This window comes from Castor canadensis, chromosome 11 (genome assembly GCF_047511655.1).
Source record: "Castor canadensis chromosome 11, mCasCan1.hap1v2, whole genome shotgun sequence".
Lineage (NCBI taxonomy): Eukaryota > Metazoa > Chordata > Mammalia > Rodentia > Castoridae > Castor > Castor canadensis.
Genome location: NC_133396.1, coordinates 117,247,773 through 117,267,303, shown reverse-complemented (window position 1 = coordinate 117,267,303; position 19,531 = coordinate 117,247,773). Strand labels below are relative to the sequence as shown.

At 36.9% G+C, this 19,531-nt stretch overlaps 1 protein-coding gene across 22 annotated transcripts in view; it reads right to left on the bottom strand.

Moving 5' to 3' along the window:
* Positions 1-19,531, bottom strand: part of Esrrg (estrogen related receptor gamma) — a 556,652-nt gene that overhangs the window by 342,291 nt on the left and 194,830 nt on the right. The gene's annotated exons all lie outside the window — the stretch shown is intronic.

Here is a 19,531-nt window from a genome sequence, read left to right as displayed (position 1 = left end):
GAAGAATGAAATGTTATCATTCGCAGGTAAATGGATGGAATTGAAGAACATCATTCTGAGTGAGGTTAGCCTGGCCCAAAAGACCAAAAATTGTATGTTCTTCCTCATATGCGGACATTACATCAAGGGCAAACACAACAAGGGGATTGGACTTTGGCCACATGATAAAGCGAGAGCACACAAGGAAGGTATGAGGATAGGTAAGACACCTAAAAAGCTAGATAGCATTTGTTGCCCTCAATGCAGAGAAACTAATGCAGATACCTTAAAGTGACAGAGGCCAATAGGAGAAGGGGACCAGGAATTAGACAAAAGGGTAGTTCAAGAAGAATTAACTTAGAAGGTAACACACATGTACAAGAAAGCAATGCAAGTCAACTCCCTGTACAGCTACCCTTATCTCAACTAGCAAAAACCCTTGATCCTTCCGATTACTGCTTATACTCTCTCTTCAACAAAATCCAGAGATAAGAGCAAAATAGTTTTTGCCTGGTAGCGAGGGGTTGGGGGGATAAGGGAGAGATGGGGGGGTAAGGGAAGGAGGGAGGGGGAAGAGGAAGAAATGACCCAAACATTTTATGCACATATGAATGAAAAAAAAAAAAAAAGAAATGTGCGGAGCTAGGGGTGTAGCTAAATGGTAAAACCCTTATCTACCATGCTTCAGGTCCTGGGATCACATCCCCAGCACCAGAAAAAAAAAAAAAACAGAACAAAAGAACTTCAAAGAGAGACAGGGATGTGATTAATTATTATCAATGTATTTATTAAGACTGTAATCTCATTGAGGAAGACTATAGAAAGTGGAGAGATCTCCTATGCTCATGGATTGGTAGAATCAACATAGTAAAAATGTCTATACTCCCAAAAGTAATCTACATGTTTAATGCAATTCCCATCAAAATTCCAATGACATTCATTAAAGAGATTGAAAAATCTACCATTAAATTTATATGGAAACACAAGAGGCCACGAATAGCCAAGGCAATATTCAGTCAAAAGAACAATGCAGGAGGTATCACAATACCTGACTTCAAACTATATTACAAAGCAATAGCAATAAAAACAGCATGGTACTGGCACAAAAACAGACATGAAGACCAGTGGAACAGAATAGAGGACCCAGATATGAAGCCACAAAACTATAACCAACTTGTCTTTGACAAAGGCGCTAAAAATATACGATGGAGAAAAGACAGCCTCTTCAACAAAAACTGCTGAGAAAACCGGTTAGCAGTCTGCAAAAAACTGAAACTAGATCCATGTATATCACCCTATACCAAGATTAACTCAAAATGGATCAAGGATCTTAATATCAGACCCCAAACTCTAAAGTTGATACAGGAAAGAGTAGGAAATACTCTGGAGTTAATAGGTATAGGCAAGAACTTTCTCAATGGAACCCCAGCAGCTCAGCAACTAAGAGATAGGATAGATAAATAGGACCTCATAAAACTAAAAAGCTTCTGCTCAACAAAAGAAATGGTCTCTAAACTGAAGAGAACACCCACAGAGTGGGAGAAAATATTTGCTACCTACACATCAGACAAAGGACTGATAACCAGAATATATAGGGAACTCAAAAAACTTGAATTCTCCCAAAATTAATGAATCATTAAAGAAATGGGTAAGTGAACTAAACAGAACTTTCTCAAAAGAAGAAATTCAAATGGCCAAAAAGCACATGAAAAAATGCTCAACATCTCTAGCAATAAAGGAAATGCAAATTAAAACCACACTAAGATTCCACCTCACCCCTGTTAGAATAGCCATCATTAGCAACACCACTAACAACAGGTGTTGGCGAGGATGTGGGGAAAAAGGAACCCTCTTACACTGCTGGTGGGAATGTAAACTAGTACAAGCACTCTGGAAAAACATTTGGAGGCTACTTAAAAAGCTAAACATTGATCTACCATTTGATCCAGCAATACCACTCTTGGGGATATACCCAAAAAACTGTGACACAGGTTACTCCAGAGGCACCTGCATACCCATGTTTATTGCAGCACTATTCACAATAGCCAAGTTATGGAAACAGCCAAGATGCCCCACTACTGACGAATGGATCAAGAAAATGTGGTATTTATACACAATGGAATTTTATGCAGCCATGAAGAAGAACGAAATGTTATCATTCGCTGGTAAATGGATGGAACTGGAGAACATTATTCTGAGTGAGGTTAGCCTGGCCCAAAAGACCAAAAATCATATGTTCTCCCTCATATGTGGACATTAGATCAAGGGCAAACACAACAAGGGGATTGGACTTTGATCACATGATAAAGCGAGAGCACACAAGGAAAGCATGAGGATAGGTAAGACACCCAAAAAACTAGATAGCATTTGTTGCCCTCAACACAGAGAAACTAAAGCAGATGCTTAAAAGCAACTGAGGCCAATAGGAGAAGGGGATCAGGAATTAGAGAAAAGGTTAGTTCGAGAAGAATTAACTTAGAAGGTAACACACATGTACAGGAAATCAATGCGAGTCAACTCCCTGTATAGCTATCCTTATCTCAACCAGCAAAAACCCTTGGTTCTTAGAGATAAGGGAAAAATAGTTTCTTCCGGGTAGCAAGGGGTTAGGGGGAATGGGGGGGCAAGGAAGGGGGCGGGGAGGAAGGGGGGAGAAATGACATATGAATAATAAAAAAAAGACTGTAATCTGATTGATGCTTTATCTTATCTTGAAAATATGACTCAAAGTGTAGTCTACATACATTTGTTAACAGTAGTATATAAAATAATACAATAAATGTAAAACTCTATCTACCAACATGATACTTTGTTTTATTGGATGTGTTTTGTATATGAGCAAATATCGGGATATAATCATATTTACTGAACTCCTCTTAGAAATCCTGGCAGCACTACCAAGAAAGATTAAAGATCTATCCCTAATTACAAAGATAATTTTTTTGTAAAGAAGAAATAACAACGCTTTGCAGAATGCCCACTCATTACTAAAACCTGCCTGCTCTGAGTCAGCATGACCTCAAACCAACAAGATGCATTTACTTTTCTCCCTTGCATTTGGCATCAAAATCAGCTTCAGGATGCAGCAAATTAGCAGAGAACTATTTATTATTAACTGAATGTTTATGTGCCATCCCACCACAGAAATTATATGTTGAAATCCTAACCCTCAATGTGAGGGTCTCAGCAGGTGGGGCTTCTGGGGGGTGATCATGTCATTAGGATGGAGCCTCTATGGATGTGATTAGTGCACTAATTAACAAAGGCCAGAGAGCCAGCTAACCCACAAAGATACAAACAGATAGCTGTCAGTCTTCTGTAACACAAAGACCCTCACCAGAACTCCACAGTGATCTCAGTCTCCTGGTCTCCACAACTGTGAGAAATAAATTTCTGTTGTTTGTAGTCTTCCAGTCTAAGGTGCTCTGTTGTAGCAGCCCAAACCAAGACACTTCTGTTGCTTGCCAACTGGCACAAGTGTACCTCTCCCACCAGCATTTTGAGAGTACTTTATGCTTTTTATAAACAAGATACACAGAAATAAACAAGATACACAAACAAATATTGGGAAACTACTATTTGAGGTGAATTTAAAAATCACCTGAATTGGGCCACACTGACAGTAACTACAAAATAAGGGAGAATAAAGAATCCTTAGATGGTTCACTTAAAAAGAAAGAACTCAAATTCTGACAAAGGAACAGCAATTAAGAAAGAAGTAGATAAAACTTATGGATGACAAGTTATTATATAAATGAACAGTCTCAAAACTGAGAAAAGAGATTTCTTCAAGGGGTTGCTTATGCTTGGCTTATTTGTGATTTAAGAAATGTTGCTTCAAATTTTTATTTAGCCTAAGTCCTTCTTCTTTCAAATTCATTAATTCTTTAAAATTCTTTAAAAATATTAGTGGCAAATGTTGGTGTCTCTATTGAAACTACTGCTATAAGCCGAGATCTTGTCACTTCTCTTCCGAGGATATTCATGAAGAATGAACACTAATGAAGCAAGACGATGAACACTACAAGGATAAGTTCCTTGGAATAGAAAACACAGTACACAGATTAGAAATGAAAGACAGAGGTAAGGTCAGAGAGTTCTAACATAATTGCAAAAATTAACTCACTTACCTGCTAACCATTTTATTATTCATTACATACATTTTAGTAAATTAGTATATCTTGTGGGTATTTCTGCAATGAGACAATAAACTCCTGGAAGATCAGAAAAATCTTTTTCTATCTTATTTAATGTTTAGTTCATATAGGAAAAAAGGGGTATATATAAGTGTTTCTGTGGTACATATCACTGAATTTAGAATAATGTTTGTTTTATATTAAAAAAGCATAGAATTATTGAGCAAAAAGGTAATAACTTAGTTAAGTAACATGATTTTTCAAATTAAGACATCAAAGCTCCAAATGTCTGAGAATTGAATCCAAATTCAGAACATTTTGCTCCAGAGATGGGACTCATCTACCTTTGTCACCCTACTTCCTTCCAGCGTTCCTTTCAGATCAACATTTAATTGGTCTACTCTCTTGACACATATTTGAGTCACTCTGGTGCCTCACTAACTTTTCTAAGTCCCAGGAGATGGCATGTACCAGGCATTACCTATCTGTTGCACATATTTTCTGTAAAATTAGATTTTATAGAAGTGACTTTAGCCTGCAATATCTCAGCCTGTTAGACCCTTGCCTATTGCAAGCAGTTCCCAAAATTAGTAGCATTCTACATCATAGTCCAAGATATAAACACATATAAAAATACTTACATGCTGGTTATGCTAATGAACTGAATCAAGTTAAAGGTAAAAAAATATTGCCAGACTTCTTTTATGGAATACTGTATATAGGCTAATTGGCTGATGAGTATCACAAGGAAACAAGTCCTCCAAGTCTTGGCTTAATTTTCACAGTGGATTCTACCCTTTTATCAACCCACCCTTGACATGCTGCCAGTTAGCTTCTAAATGCCAGTATGGATCATGTCACATCAAACTTCAAAAACATTCCAAGGTGTACATTTTTTTTACATACTAAGTAATAAAGTCCAAACTCTTTTATAAGAGTTATGATCTTTCCTATTTTGTCCTCCATAAGAATCACACTCAGTTTCTACACACACTCTAACTCCTCCATTCTTGTTTTTCTCCTGCCTCTTGTCTTTATTCATACAGTCCCAGAACCTTAAATGTTACTCCCCCTTGAACACGCTCAAACATCCTCCCTTGCCCCCCACTCCCAACCAATTCACCCATCACATTCTACCGCTCTTCAAAAGGGCAGCCAAACTGGCTGATCCTCCAAGATGCCATTCCTAATCCCCCAAGTCCCAGTGAAGACTTCCACAGTGAGTTGCTTTGAGCACTAGTTTTAATCTTTTATTTCGTCTTTACAACTTTTCAAAAACTTCATGGTTCTTTCTTTCCTTCTTTTGTAATGGGGCTGGAGTTTGAACTCAGGGCTTCGTGTTTATAAAGTAGGTGTTCTACCACTTGAGGCATACTTACAGTCCTCATGATTGTTTTATGAGGAAATGAGTCAACTGTTTAACTCTTCACTAGATAGGTAGATATAGATATAGATATATGTGTGTGTATTATTATTTATAGTTTTTTAAAGTCTGTTTATAGCTTATAGAACAAGTATGCCTTCTATTAAATCTGTGACAATATGATAATGTGACATAGAGGACAACCAGACATGATGCCATCAATTACTTTGTGAAGAAGGTAGGAGTTGGGCTTAGCTGGCTACTTCTATAACTAAGTCTCCCTATGTGTATTTCTTCTCGGACTAGAATTTTCTTGACTATCAGGGACTGATTTTATCCATCTAGTACATCTTGGAGCATCTAACAAAGACACTGGGTGTAGTTACCAATGAATACACAAGTATAAAATAATCCAATAAATTTTGTTGAAATGCCATTTAATTGACTGCCCCATCTCAGAGCATTCACTCTCTCTACTTTCATTTCTAAGGGCAGAAGAAACAGGAAGGGGCGCACATAGTGGAAACGGCAATGTCTTTATGGCACCCAAGGGAACTCTGTCTGGCTGTGTGATAGCCTTGGCTGACTGATATCAGAAACAGCCAGTCACATGGCTCAGTCTTCTAGAAGTGTCTGTCCTCTGAAAATGCCTGTGAACCAATAGAATGCTTTTGGCTAGAGAGCCTGTCCGGTCAGTCTTGCAGTTCTCTGGGTCAATGTGTGGCTCCACTTTAGAAGAATTGCTCATGTATTTATGATCATCCTGAAGAAAGAAAACAGGTAACATCTTTTTTTTTTATAACCAGTTAGGTAATTAATATGATATTTGGACTTAATATTCTGAGTCAGAAAACATTCCCATTACAGCTGGCTTGAACAATTACAAGGCTTAGTGACAAAGCCATGTTCTTGGCAACAGCACCTTCAAAACAACAAACAGGAGCCCTGCCTTTAGTTAAACGCTGCTGTTGAAGTTATTGCAGAGTTGACTTGAGTGTTTGGTCTCACACTAGGATACGTGCTTTCTGTGAGTTATCTCATTTAATTTTTAGAAAACTCTCTGTGGGTACTAATATTTCTCTGATTTACAGATTTGAAAAGGCAAGTCTGAAAGATTAAGAAAAGGATATAAATTTAAAAAGTAAGTTGGTGGCCAGGTGTGGTGGTGAACACCTGTTGTTCCATCTACTTGGGAGGCAGAGGCAGAAGATCACAGTAAGAGTCCAGCCAGGGCAAAAGTATGAAAGTCTATCCAAAAACAAAAAAACAAAAACAAAACAAAAAGTAGAAAGTAAGAAGACTGAGAAATGGCTCAAGTGGTAGAGTACTTGCCTAGAAAGTATGAGATCCTGAGTTCAATCCCCTGCAAAAGTAGGTAACAAAATGTTTTTGTTTGTTTGTTTGTTTGTTTTTAACTCGGTGTCACTGCCCCAGTGGCAGCAAGTCTGAATATACTATACATGAAGGCAGAGTCTTCTGTGTGACGCATCTGCACTCCATCCTCCCAATCAGCTGTCCCTGTCTGACCATGCACCAGCTCAGGAACAAGCGGAAACACTGGTGAACACTGGTGAACCAACCAGATAACGCTCACTGTGAAGAGGCTGCTGTTGATGCATCTGGAGAACACACCTCATGACGATTACTGCTGACTTGAAAATCCAATTGCGCAAAGGTCTGCGTGCAGGGTGTTTTTCTTTCCACGCTTTCTATTCTCATTTCTTTCTCTAATGTTCATGGACTTTATCTCAATTCAAGTAAAGACTGTCGTGCTGAATGATAATGAGGGGCTTGCTTCCACACTGCATGGTCATAGCCTGAATTCTCCAAGTGTCTGTTTTTTCTTATTATCAAAAGAGGTGACTTACTATCTGGGGCATTGTGTTGACACCTATGGTTACCAAAGAGGCAAAGCATTTTGGTTTTCTGTTCCCATCATGCCCCTGCCATATCCTCTGGAGTTATAACTCAGATACTTTGTTTCTTAAATGTATACATAAAGCAAAAACTTTCTATGATAGAAACACATAGCGTTGATACACAGTAGCTGGAGTAAAAGAAGAAATGGATGAGTGGATCTGAGACTCAAGCAAAGGAAAATTTCCCAGGAAGCCTACTCTTTATTTTCTTCCTATACATATTACCAGTTCCTTAATCCATCTGTCTGTCTCTCTGCCACTGTCTGTCTGTCTCTCTCAATCTCTCTGTCTCCACACACACATGCACTTTGGAAAGAACACAATCCATGAGATAGTGAAGAAACTCATCTTGACCTGAAATTGCTTTTGGACCAAGACCATCTCTGACATCAAAACAGTTTATGTCAAAATGGGTCAAGGTTTAACATCCCACAAAATAGCACCTTATTTAAAAACCAAATCCACTCCTTATTGAAAGTGATGATATTTGAAGCACACACAAGTAAAACTAATTTAACCTTTGGAAAGTTCTCTCCAGAGACAAGAGTCAAAATCCCTTTATAAGATTTTTAAGCAGCGCAATTATTGACGAGGAGTATATTACTTCACTTTTCTCTGATCAGGAAGAGAAAAAAAGAGGAAAACCCACAAGAGACATCAGCAGCTGTCAGGCTGTTTTCCAACTGCAAAGAGGTAGTTTACAGTGGGCTCGCGCTAGTCTCTTAAGACCCAGTTAAGAAGCCTTTTTAAAATGCCTTAAAAAGCCAACTCATACATTAATCAAGTTGAGCCCTCATCCATACTTACTGCAATACATCAATTACTATGTCTTTTTTTTAAATAAATTCCAGTTGACAGCAGACACCTTATTAAGGCCCACTAAAATGATACAATAAGTAGAAGGCTATTAATATTGCTCTTTTTTTCTCTCTGCTATTGTCTTGCTGCACTGGTCTGCAAACAAATTCAGGCTGCATTACAATTAATGCCAGTGGAACTCCTTCTAACGACTTCCAGCTTGCTAATTTTTTACGCTAATAATAAAAAAAGGCATTGCTATGCAAGAACGATCCCCTTTTTATCATGCTAGCATTGCACACCAGAGAGTATCTGCTATTGTTCACATGAAAGACAATTAAACCCTGGAACATCAAGCCTAAAAATGACAATCTGCTAACCAGCACTGGGCAATGCTCAGTGCTTTCCTCTTTTTTCTGAAACGATAGAAAATAATTCTCTAAAGACATTTCTTTCCTGGTCTCCCTTAACCACCATTGGTGGGGCAGAGAGCACTTTAAAAAATACCCTTTGCTGATTTATGTATCTCCGTTTAGAATTTTTTAAGTGTCTAAGGCCAATTTTACTTCAATACTCCTACTGCCTGCAGGTTTAAATTCTGGACTCATAAAAAGAAATGCTCTCATATCATCACACTTAAAAATAAACATTAAAGGTGATTTTTTAAACATGCACACAATATAAAAGTCGAGAAGGAGAAAAGAAAATCAATTCAGCAACTCTGTGTATATCATCAACTCTGGGGACCATGGCTAGGTCAGAGGGCATTCTGAACACTAAATCTGGTTCAGATGCTAATAATCCACAAAACCAGAGTCCAAAGACCCATCTCTTCACTACCAGCAATGGAAGGACTCAGTCGCCAAAACACATTCCCATTTACTGGAAAAATACCCCTCCCTTGGGTTTTAATTATAACATTGAGGACATAAATCTATCCACCTAAATGTTCACAGATTTTCTCAAAGAACTTTTCAAATTTTGACTGACATTCCATCCACAGTATAAGAACTAAAATCAACTGGAAAACCCAAGTACCAATCTTTGCTTTGTCATCTGCTAATCTTGGGGCTGTTTTTTTGTTTTGGAGATAGGGATTTGTTATGTAGCCCAGGTTGGCCTCAAACTCACATCCTCTGCCTCATCCACTTGAGTGCTAAGATTATAGGCATGCACCACAATACCTAGCTAATCTTGGAGTCTTGACCCAATCTTTTAATCTCTCCTTCGTTGAGTTTCTCCATTTGTAAAACAACAAGAAATATAACTCTTTCTTGAATCATGATTGCAAAGGTGAAATGAAAAATGGATTTGAAAGCCAAACAACTACATGTTGGAATTAAATAAAGATGTTGCATGTCCTCATTCGAGCTGCACAGCGACAAGCTTATTTTTTGACAGTGAGTGACTCTCAAATGCTGGGCATGGACAGACTTTGCATTTTACCAGCAATTTTTAGTGAAGTCATCAGATACTGTAATTGGTTCATTACATTTGGTATTTTTATTTTATTTTCTCAATCACTCTCTTAGTAGGGCTGACTAGTCCATGTTTACAAATGAGGAGACTGAGGCCCAGGGAGAGTTAGTAACCTGTCAAATGGCAGAGTTGAGATTTGATCACATAGAAGACCCTCAATAAATGTCACAAACTTGACTATTTTCAGGGTAACTTGACATGGGGAGCTTCTTGTAGGAGACTCAATTCCTTGAAGCATGAGTTTAGGCAACCTGCATGATATATTGGCCCTGACACTTACTGCCACTGGAACTCTGAGCCAGTCATTCAAGCCTCACTTTGCATCTCTAAAATACAGACATTTATCTCCTGAGGTTGTTGCAAGGATCAAATAAACTAGTCAGTGTGGAATATTGGAGAAAAAAGGTGTAGCTGGTAGTACTTAAATGTGAACACGTTTTACTCTTATCCTCCAGCATCATGTACAAGTTCAATACATAAAAGAATAAAATAGGATTCAAAATTTCTGCATTCAACCAACAGATTTACCTACACACCTAAAATAATGAAAGTAGAACACTTTAGGAGATTCTAGAATGAGGCAAGGAGAGACAGTAGTCTCTAAGAGATGAGAAACAGATGGGTTGAGACCTATGATTGTCTCAGCTTAGAGTCCCTTAAGAAAGAGAAGCCAGTCTATATGCTAGAAGGTAAAGTCAGGCAGAGCCCGGCAGACTCCCTCAGTTTAGGAGACACAACTGAGAGGCCCAGAAGATCAGGGCAGCAAAAGCTCATAAGACAGAGTACTAGAGAAGACAGCTTTGCCCAGACAGAGAACACTGGAGATTTACAGAGTTCATGTATTCAGCTGGATACTAATTAGTACATGCATATAACAAAACTACCCAAGGCTTCTGAAAGAACTACTAAAAAATATAGGTGGTAGCAGGATGTAGAACTCACACAAGGCTAGGAAGAGTGCCTGTTCCCCTCACTCAAAATGGAAAAACCTAATTATTCATAGGGCATCAGGCAGAAAACACAGAAAGGTCTTGATTCATTTGTGGATAATATTAGCTCTAGACTAAGCCCTGTTCTTGTCCATCTAACAAATCTTAAAGTAAGATCCTAAAGAATCAAACTATTTCCAAGTAACTTAATTGCATCCCAGAACAAAGCTCAAGGTTATTACTAGAAATTCAATCAGATGGAGAGAATCCCAGTCATTTCAAATGTCCCCACCAAGTGAGTTGGGCCACCCCAAGACATCCAGCTCCTGCAGAATCAGCACAAGCCAGAAATGCAGATTCTCTGTCAATCTACAGAGTCATGAAAAATACTAAATGTTTGTTACTTTAAGCCATTAAATTTTGATGAGGTTGATTAATAAAAGCTGGATTACTAAAGGTTATTAGAAAAATGGAAAAAAAAAGAAATTCAAAATACCCAGAATACAAGAAAGTAAAATTCTATGCCAGTTCTTTGACATCCAATTGAAAGTTACCAGAATTCAAGGACAGTAGGAACCTACAACTCAAAATGAGGAGAAAACAAATCAATTGACCCAGTTGTTAGAGTTATTACACAAGGACATAAAAAAAGTTATTATAATTGCTATTGTTTTGATATGGCTTGAATGTATCCCCCAAGGGTTCGTGTGTTACAACCTTGGACCCCAGTGTGGCACTGTTGAGACACAATGGAACCTTTGAGAGGTGGTAGAAGTTACTTCCAGTGGAGAGTTACAGAGTAACAGTGGAAGTTACGTCCAATAGAACTTAGTTAGATCACTGGGAGTACTGCCCTTTGAATTGATGGAGGTAGTTCTTGAGGGACCCTAAGTAAGTTCCCAGGGTTATAAAAGAGTAAGTCTAGCCCCTCCTTACTCTCTTTATTTCTATCATTCCATGAGATCTTTCTCTCTCACAAATGTTCCCATCCCTATGTAATCAGCCATGATGTGATGAAGAGAGAACCTTGCCAGAACTGGCACCACACTGTTTGAACTTTCAGCTTCCAAAGCTGTGAGCTAAATAAACATCTTCTCTTTTATGAATTATCCAAATCAGGAATTTTACTATAGCAATGGAAAATGAACTAATACATTTATATGTATTGTCTATAAAATGTATAACTACATTTTATATCTTCCAAAATTTGAACCAAGGTTCTACAAACCTCAACATTACACAAAGAAACTATAGCAGATCACATCATAATCACATTCAAAATCACAGATAAAGAAGAAATCTTAAAGAGAGAGGTGGAGGGGGTGAATTCAAGTATGATCTACTTGATACATTGTAAGAACCTTTGTAAATGCCACAATGTACCCCCACTCAGCAAACAATAAAAAATAAAGAAGAAATCTGAAGAGTAACCAGAGACAGAAGTCACATAAATAATTATTAAAATAGTTTCTCATTAAAACTGCAAATTAGAAGATAGTGAGGAAATATATTTAAAGTAAAGAAAGTAAAATGGCCAACTGAGAATTTGAAATATCTTTTTTAAAAAAAGGCAATGAAACATAATTTTACATATATACAAGGGCTGAAATATTACTTCACAAGCATATTTTTACTATGAAACCATTAAAGGAAATCTTTGAGACAGGAAACGGTACTGGACAGAAACCTGAATTTACACAAAGAAATGAAGACCAACCAACTCAAATGGTATATAATGAGCTATCATATACTTATTCTTTCCTTCTCTTCAAAATATAATTTACTGTTTAAACAAAAACTAATGGTAACAATGCAGTGTGGAGCTACATTATAACTCTTGAATATAGTTTGTAATAAATAAAAGATATGCTATAAATCCTAAGGTAACCACTGCAACAACAAAGCAAAGCCAACAGAGGTGACAATGAAAATGTATTCATTAAAATTTATTCAATAAATTCATTAAAATTGATTGAGTTAGTCATTCTCCTTTAACAGGTGTCATTTTTCCATTTTCATGCCTGAGTACATGACATTTCTGCCACATTCACCTCCTCCACCCTTTCCTTAGATCCTCCCCCTCCCACCGGTACCAACCATCCACACAGGGCCTGTTTTACCTTCCTGTTCTCTGTTTTTGAAAAAAAAAGACATTTTTGTTTGTTTAAAATAGCTGATGATATATTAGCTATGATATATTTCAAGAATTTTTTTAATGTGACAGTGTACCCCCAGTACAACAATATTACAATAAAAAATAAAATTTAAATTTAAAGAGAATAAAATTATTCAATTAATCCAAAAGAAAACAAAAATAAAAAGAACAAAAACAAACAGATGAGACAAGTATAATAGAAATAGTAAAATGTAAGATTTAAAACTATCCATACCAATAGCCCCATTAAATATTAGTGGTCTAAATACCTCAATTAGAAGATAGAGATTGTTGCATTGCATTAAAAAGCAAGATTTCCCTATATGTTTCAAACACACAGATATAGGTGGGAAAAGTCTGTGACATGAGTTAGTCAAAATATTTTTTCTTTTAAATACCACAAAAAAAAAGCCATAAAAGATCAAATTGACTAGACTTCATGAAAATTAAAAAGCATAAGCTCTTTGGAAGATATTGTGAAAAGAATGAAAAGAAAAGCCAACAATGTATGAATATATTGCAGATAATGAAATATAATCAATAGTTTTTATATAGAATACTGAAAGGATTATTAGAATCAGATGATAAGAAAATATAAATACATAGTTGGGCAAAATATTTGAACAGACACGTCAAATAAGATAAATGAATGACAAATGAGCACATGAAAAGATGCTCAAGACAGCCATGAGGGGAATGCAACATTAAAGCCACAGTGGGACACTTCTGCACCCTGTTAGAAAGACCACAACTAATAAGTCTGAATATATCAAAGATTTAGAGTGCATGGACCTTTCATACACTGTTGATGAGACTGTAAAATGAAAAGGTTAGGAGTTTTTAGAAAATTTAAGCACACACCTAATGTTAGTTTTCTGTCAGTGTAACAAAATATCTGACAATTTAAAAGGGAAAAATTATTTTGGTTCATGGTTTCAGAGATTTTTGTACACAGTACTTGGCTTCATTGATTCTTATCATATGGGGAGACAGAACAACATGGTGGTGGGAGAATGTGACAAAGGCTACTCACCTTATAGCAGACAAGAAGCAGAGGGGGACTGGGAGAAGATACAATCCCCACTCCATGACACACCACCAGTTACTTACTTCCTCCAGTTAGATGCAACCTCATAAAGTTTCCAGAACCTGCCAAAATATCACCACCAGCTAGAGACCAAGCATTCAACACATGACCTATGGGAAAGATTTCATATTCAAACTATAACATTCTGCCCCTGAGCCCCAAAGATTCATGTCCATCTCATAATACAAAATGGATTTATTCTATCTCAGAAAGTCCTCATAGTCTTAACAGTTCTAACATTGTTCAAATCCAAAGTCTCTTCTGAGACTCATGGCAAACTCTTTAACTGTGAGCCCCTATAAATTTTAAATTTTTACAAACTTATAGCACAAAAACACATGGAGTAAAAATTTCCAGTACAAAAGGGGTGAATGGGAGAATAGAAAGAAGGAATGAGACCAAAGCAAGACAAAAATCTAATAGGGCAAACATTAAATACTGTAGCTCCATTTCTGGAATCCAGGGCACACTGTGCTATGACATGAGCTCCAAAGGACTTGGGCAGCCCCACCCTTATGGCCTTGCCATTTTCGGCCCAGATGGCATCTCTCTTGGGCTAGCTCCATTCTTTGGCTGTGGCTTTCCTCAGCAGATGTTCCATGTTTCTGGAATCCATAACATCCTGGGGTCTCCACTGAAGCTTAGGCTTCACCCTCACAGCTGCATGTATCTCCCTCCTATCTGAAAGCTCAAGAGCACAGTTCTTGCTGTCTACATTCTTATCCACATTCTGGTCTTCTGAGCCTCCACATAAAGCACCCACTAAGCTCTGCTTACATCATCCTCCTAGGCTTTCTCTAGCCTGCATATCCAAATGTTTCCAAATTCCTCCAACAAACCAGTTCCAAATTCCTCCCACAAACTATTTCCAAATGCTTCTGAACCACATGATCAATTCATTTTTCTGGTACCAGATTTCTTTGTTAGTCAGTGTTCTCATCATTATGACCAAATACTTGAGCAAAGCATCATACATATGATCCACTCCTAGGTTTTTATCAAAGAGCATGAAAACCACTGTGCATACAAAGACTTGTGCACAAATGTTCTTAACAGTTTCATTTTTTAACTGCACAAACTGGACACAACACAAAAGTCCACTGACAGATTACAGAATAAACATATTTTGGTATATACATACAAAATAGTACTCAGTAATAAAACAGAATCTACTATTGATATATGAAACCATATATAATGTGTAATTCTACTTACATGAAACTCTACAAAATGCAGATATTTGTAGAGACAGACAGCAGATAAGTACTTGCTTTGGGATGGGGTAAGGGCGGTCAGTGAAGGGTCACAGGGAAAGATTATAAGGAGAAATACAACAAATTTAGTGAGATACTTGTTCATTATCTTGATTATGGTGTGGGTGTATATGTATGTAAAGATTGATCAAATTGTACACTTCCAATGTGCAGCTTATTGAATGTTGGTTATATTCTAACAAAGATGTTAGAAACAAAACAGAATCATTGCCCACTAGGAATTTGAAAGTCAGTTATTAAAATATAATGTGCACAGAAATTTAATTGAGGAGAAAATAATATAAAGTGTTTTAGATAGAAAACATGAATAGTATAGATCAATGGTCTCAAATTTTCTTACTTATAGAATCACCAGGAGGGAGTACTAAAACACAGATTGGGCAAATGTCCAGAGTTTCTGGTTCAATAGGTCTATAGCTAGAGCTAAAGGATTTAAATTTCTAATAAGTTTTCAGTTAATGTTGATGGTGCTAGTTCTGGGACTATAAGTTTATAACCATTGATAAATTTGAGAAAATAGTATAGTATAGAATATAGGGCAAATTTAGAAAAGGAAGAAATTATAACATTTGTGAAAGGTTTTAATCTTATTCCTTAAGGTCACAATGAAATAAAACAATACTCAAGTTAATAAAATTTTATTTTATTCTGAGAATTTCTTCCCTTGAAATTTTTACTATCTTCCCATGGACAATTCCTCAACTTACAGTAGATCATATAGTAGTTGCAGAACTCAGTGACTTAGAGTCAATCACCAGCTTCTCACAGAGCAAACTAATTGTCAAGCCAACAAGTAAATGAAGAGTCATTTCCTCAGTCCTTTATTCCACTTTCTGCCATATTTCGATTCTTCTTCCCTTACATCCTTTTGAAGAAATAATACTTCTGTGAGTTAAAAAATAAAAATATTTACTAGCTTTTTCTCAATCATGGGGCTTGTTCTTTGTTATTCGTTTTGAATGTAATGACTTTTATCTTTACCCGCTCTCTTTCATCTGGTTCATTCTAATTTGCTCTTTAAGTCTGAGCTTTGTATCATCTTTTTTGCAGAACTTTCCCTCCCACACCCTCTCTAATGTTTAGGCACCCCTTTTGCTCTCTTGGTCTAGACTACTACCAAGGCCTCCATCTACTCCTTTAAAGCTCTCCTGTGTGTTTTCTTCCAAATCAATTTATTATACTCATCCAATTTCTCTCTACTTCCTAAATACATAATTTATTTCTCTTTAATTTAATGAAGTAACACTTGGGACATTCTAGCAACCCTGATCCTATCTGAGTTATGTATTGTTAGGGATAGAGAAAGACAGGAGTCACCAAATGTGTAATTGTGAAATTGGAGAGGAAGGATGTAGGATGAGGTTATAGTTATGCAGTATACACACATATATGAGCACATACAAACTATCTTGGGGTGGGGGGATGTCAACAACTTCTCTAAGGATAGTCGTTTCAAGTAACACCAATCTTTAACCCAGACTGGATCATAGAACAAATAAAGTTTCTTAATTCTTACTCATGCATTTGACATATTTGTGATCTACTTTTATAGGTTTTGATCACAATTTCCCAGGAGGCAACTGGTCCCTAAATCAATAAGCCAGAAAGAAACAACCAGAGGGGTGAGGTGGTGGGAAGAGGGTGTGGGAAGATGCATATGGTGCAAATACTGTGTACACGTGTATGTAAATGTGAAAATGATACCTGTTGAAACTGTTCCAGGAATGGGGGAAGGGCAGGTAAAAGAGCATGGTGGAGGGGATTAATTCAAGTATGCTATGTTTTAAGAACTTTTGTAAATACCACAATGTACCCCCACCCAGCACAATAAATTAAAGAAAGAAAGCAAGAAAGAAACAACGAACCAAAGGCCATTCCTAATAAGAGAATTACCTATGAAGGGGTCAGTGCTGTTTTGGAACACATTTAAAACACTTATGAGAGCTGTTTTAAAATATCTGCTCATATGTTCAGGTATCATTAAAGGATCCTGGTCATACATTCTCATGATTCTAGACTTCTGCTACAGTAGCCCAAAACAAAGAATTATGGCAATGGAAGAATAAAAGTGATACCAAAAATAAAATCTCCCCTGAAAATTTTCAGTTCAACAAGGAGCAAGAGTATGCTAAGAAAGCAGAGGACAGTAAGGAGCAGGAGGGAATTCCCCTGAGGAATAACCATGGTGATGTGTGCACACTTTGGGGGCAGGTTTTTGGGGTGGAGTAACCGGACCAATTTTTTTTATTATTCATTTATTCACATTAACTGGACCAATTTAACTAGGCAGCATCAGTGGCTGTCCATCTGAGAAGGCCGCACCTTAGGAGAATACCCAGGATTCTCGGGAAATGATGGCCATGTCTGGAATGCAAAAGGCACAAAATAAGCCTAGCTAAGAACAGAAGCTGACTCAAATACGGACTCTCAACTTCCAGATTCTGCCACCATCACGGAGCCCACGGTTAGGGGCCACACCCAAAAAGTATAAGGACTGCCAACCCTGAGCGCCAGAGGAACTAACCTGAGGGAAACTTCATTTCTCTGACAGAAATGTCTAGTTCCCAAAGGTAAGTGTACTTTCACATCACACTTTCTTAGTAGATGTACATTGTGATGAATGAGAAAAAAAATTGGACTCTCTAGGAAAATTTCTTATAAGGTTTCTTCTAAGCTTGATTTTTTTAAAGCTATGCAGAAAAAATTTTGTCCCAAAGGAATAAAGAACACTAACCAAAGAAATTTCTCTCACAGATTTTTGTAGCACCTCAGAACTTCTTGAAAGGGAAGGACAAAGGAGCCGTTTGCTCAGCTTAGATCATTTTGATTGAGACTCATATGTTATTTTAAATGAACATTGCTCAGGTAGTTAAGCCTTAAAAATCAACCATCCTTGACAATTGTCCAATTTTTTTTGCAAGTCTTACCTTAAGGGTTTCAGAAACACATTTAGGAAGAACACTGTCGTTGGAAGTGGCTAAGCTTCCTGCCTGGCTTCACAGCACGAGTGGGACTGCTAGCCTTTGTTCATTTTTGTCTTTGAAACTTTAAGTTACAATTAAAAGTGAAGAAAAAAACTGATGAAGCTTAAAATGCAAATGTCGGAATAGTACAAAATTTCAGTGCACATTAAAAACATAATACAATAGAATATTTCATTTTCAATATTTTGCTCTCAACTACTTGATTAATTAACGTCAACAAGAAAAGAACAGTACTGAGTTTCTCTGGTGCACTGAAATGTTCCTTGCAGTGGCATTTGTTTTGGGATATCAGAGCTAAAATTTTCTTTGCATTTTTCTATCTCCCAAGTCACTACATTAACACTATTAGCATCTGTAACTCCACGCCTAATATATATTCCCTGTACTGGAGATGTCCATAGCGTTGCACCTTCTGCCAACAAAAATGTTTAAGGAAACGCTTTCAAAAGAAGGCCTGACATTTTGCAGAGTCTTGAGTTTATCTTTAGAATGTACAGTTATAAACTATGCCTGAAATAACAGCCCAGATATTTGTGTTAACACAGAAATTCTGTTACCATTAGTTCTTGCTTAGTAAATGCAAATATTGTGAACATGCTGTTTAACAGCAGCGAATATCATCTCTACCACTTTCTGAAAAATAATATTGCAAAAGATGCCATCAAGAAATAAACACATTTACTAAATGGTCTCCCATGCAAGCTGTGTACATGCATGCACACATTTTATTGGACAGTGTCCTGGGTAGCTATAGTTTAAGTGTTCATATCCAAAAGGATATAGATCAACGATAATAATGCATGTTTTAAAGAATGCTCTTACTATTATTTAAATATGGTTGTCCTTATCAGTATTGAAATATGTGATTTTAGAGAAAGCAACAAACATACATATTACTTTCTATGGAGGATCTGCTTTAAGCTTTCTTGGGACAACTACATGAAAATTTCATACAGTAGCTTTCTGACATAGTAGCAAGATCTATATTTCCTAGTGTCTTTATCTTCTAAAGGGGCTTAAGGCAGTCCATATTTCTTCCTCCATGTGGCTTTCTTACAGAATTCATACTTTGGCATCTGTGATTAAATTTCCTTTTATTCTTTGATGTGGGTTTTCCAACTTAATAAGAGACTACACACCAAGTAATATCGCTTCCTTTTTTTTCTGCCCCATAGATATTTTTCTAACCTTATATATTAAAAATTGCCCTTATTAAAAGTTTCTGTCATTTTCATCAGAGTTCAAACTGTGAAATGAGTAAAATATATGCCTGGCTTTGAGAATTAAAATGATGAAATTTTGCAATGCTGTAATATGTATGCCATGAGGAAGATTATCAGCAGTCAGAATGATTATGCTTACATTATACACGTGGGGAAACCGAGGCAAAGAGCAAAAACCACTTTTCATCATCTCATAAAGTATATG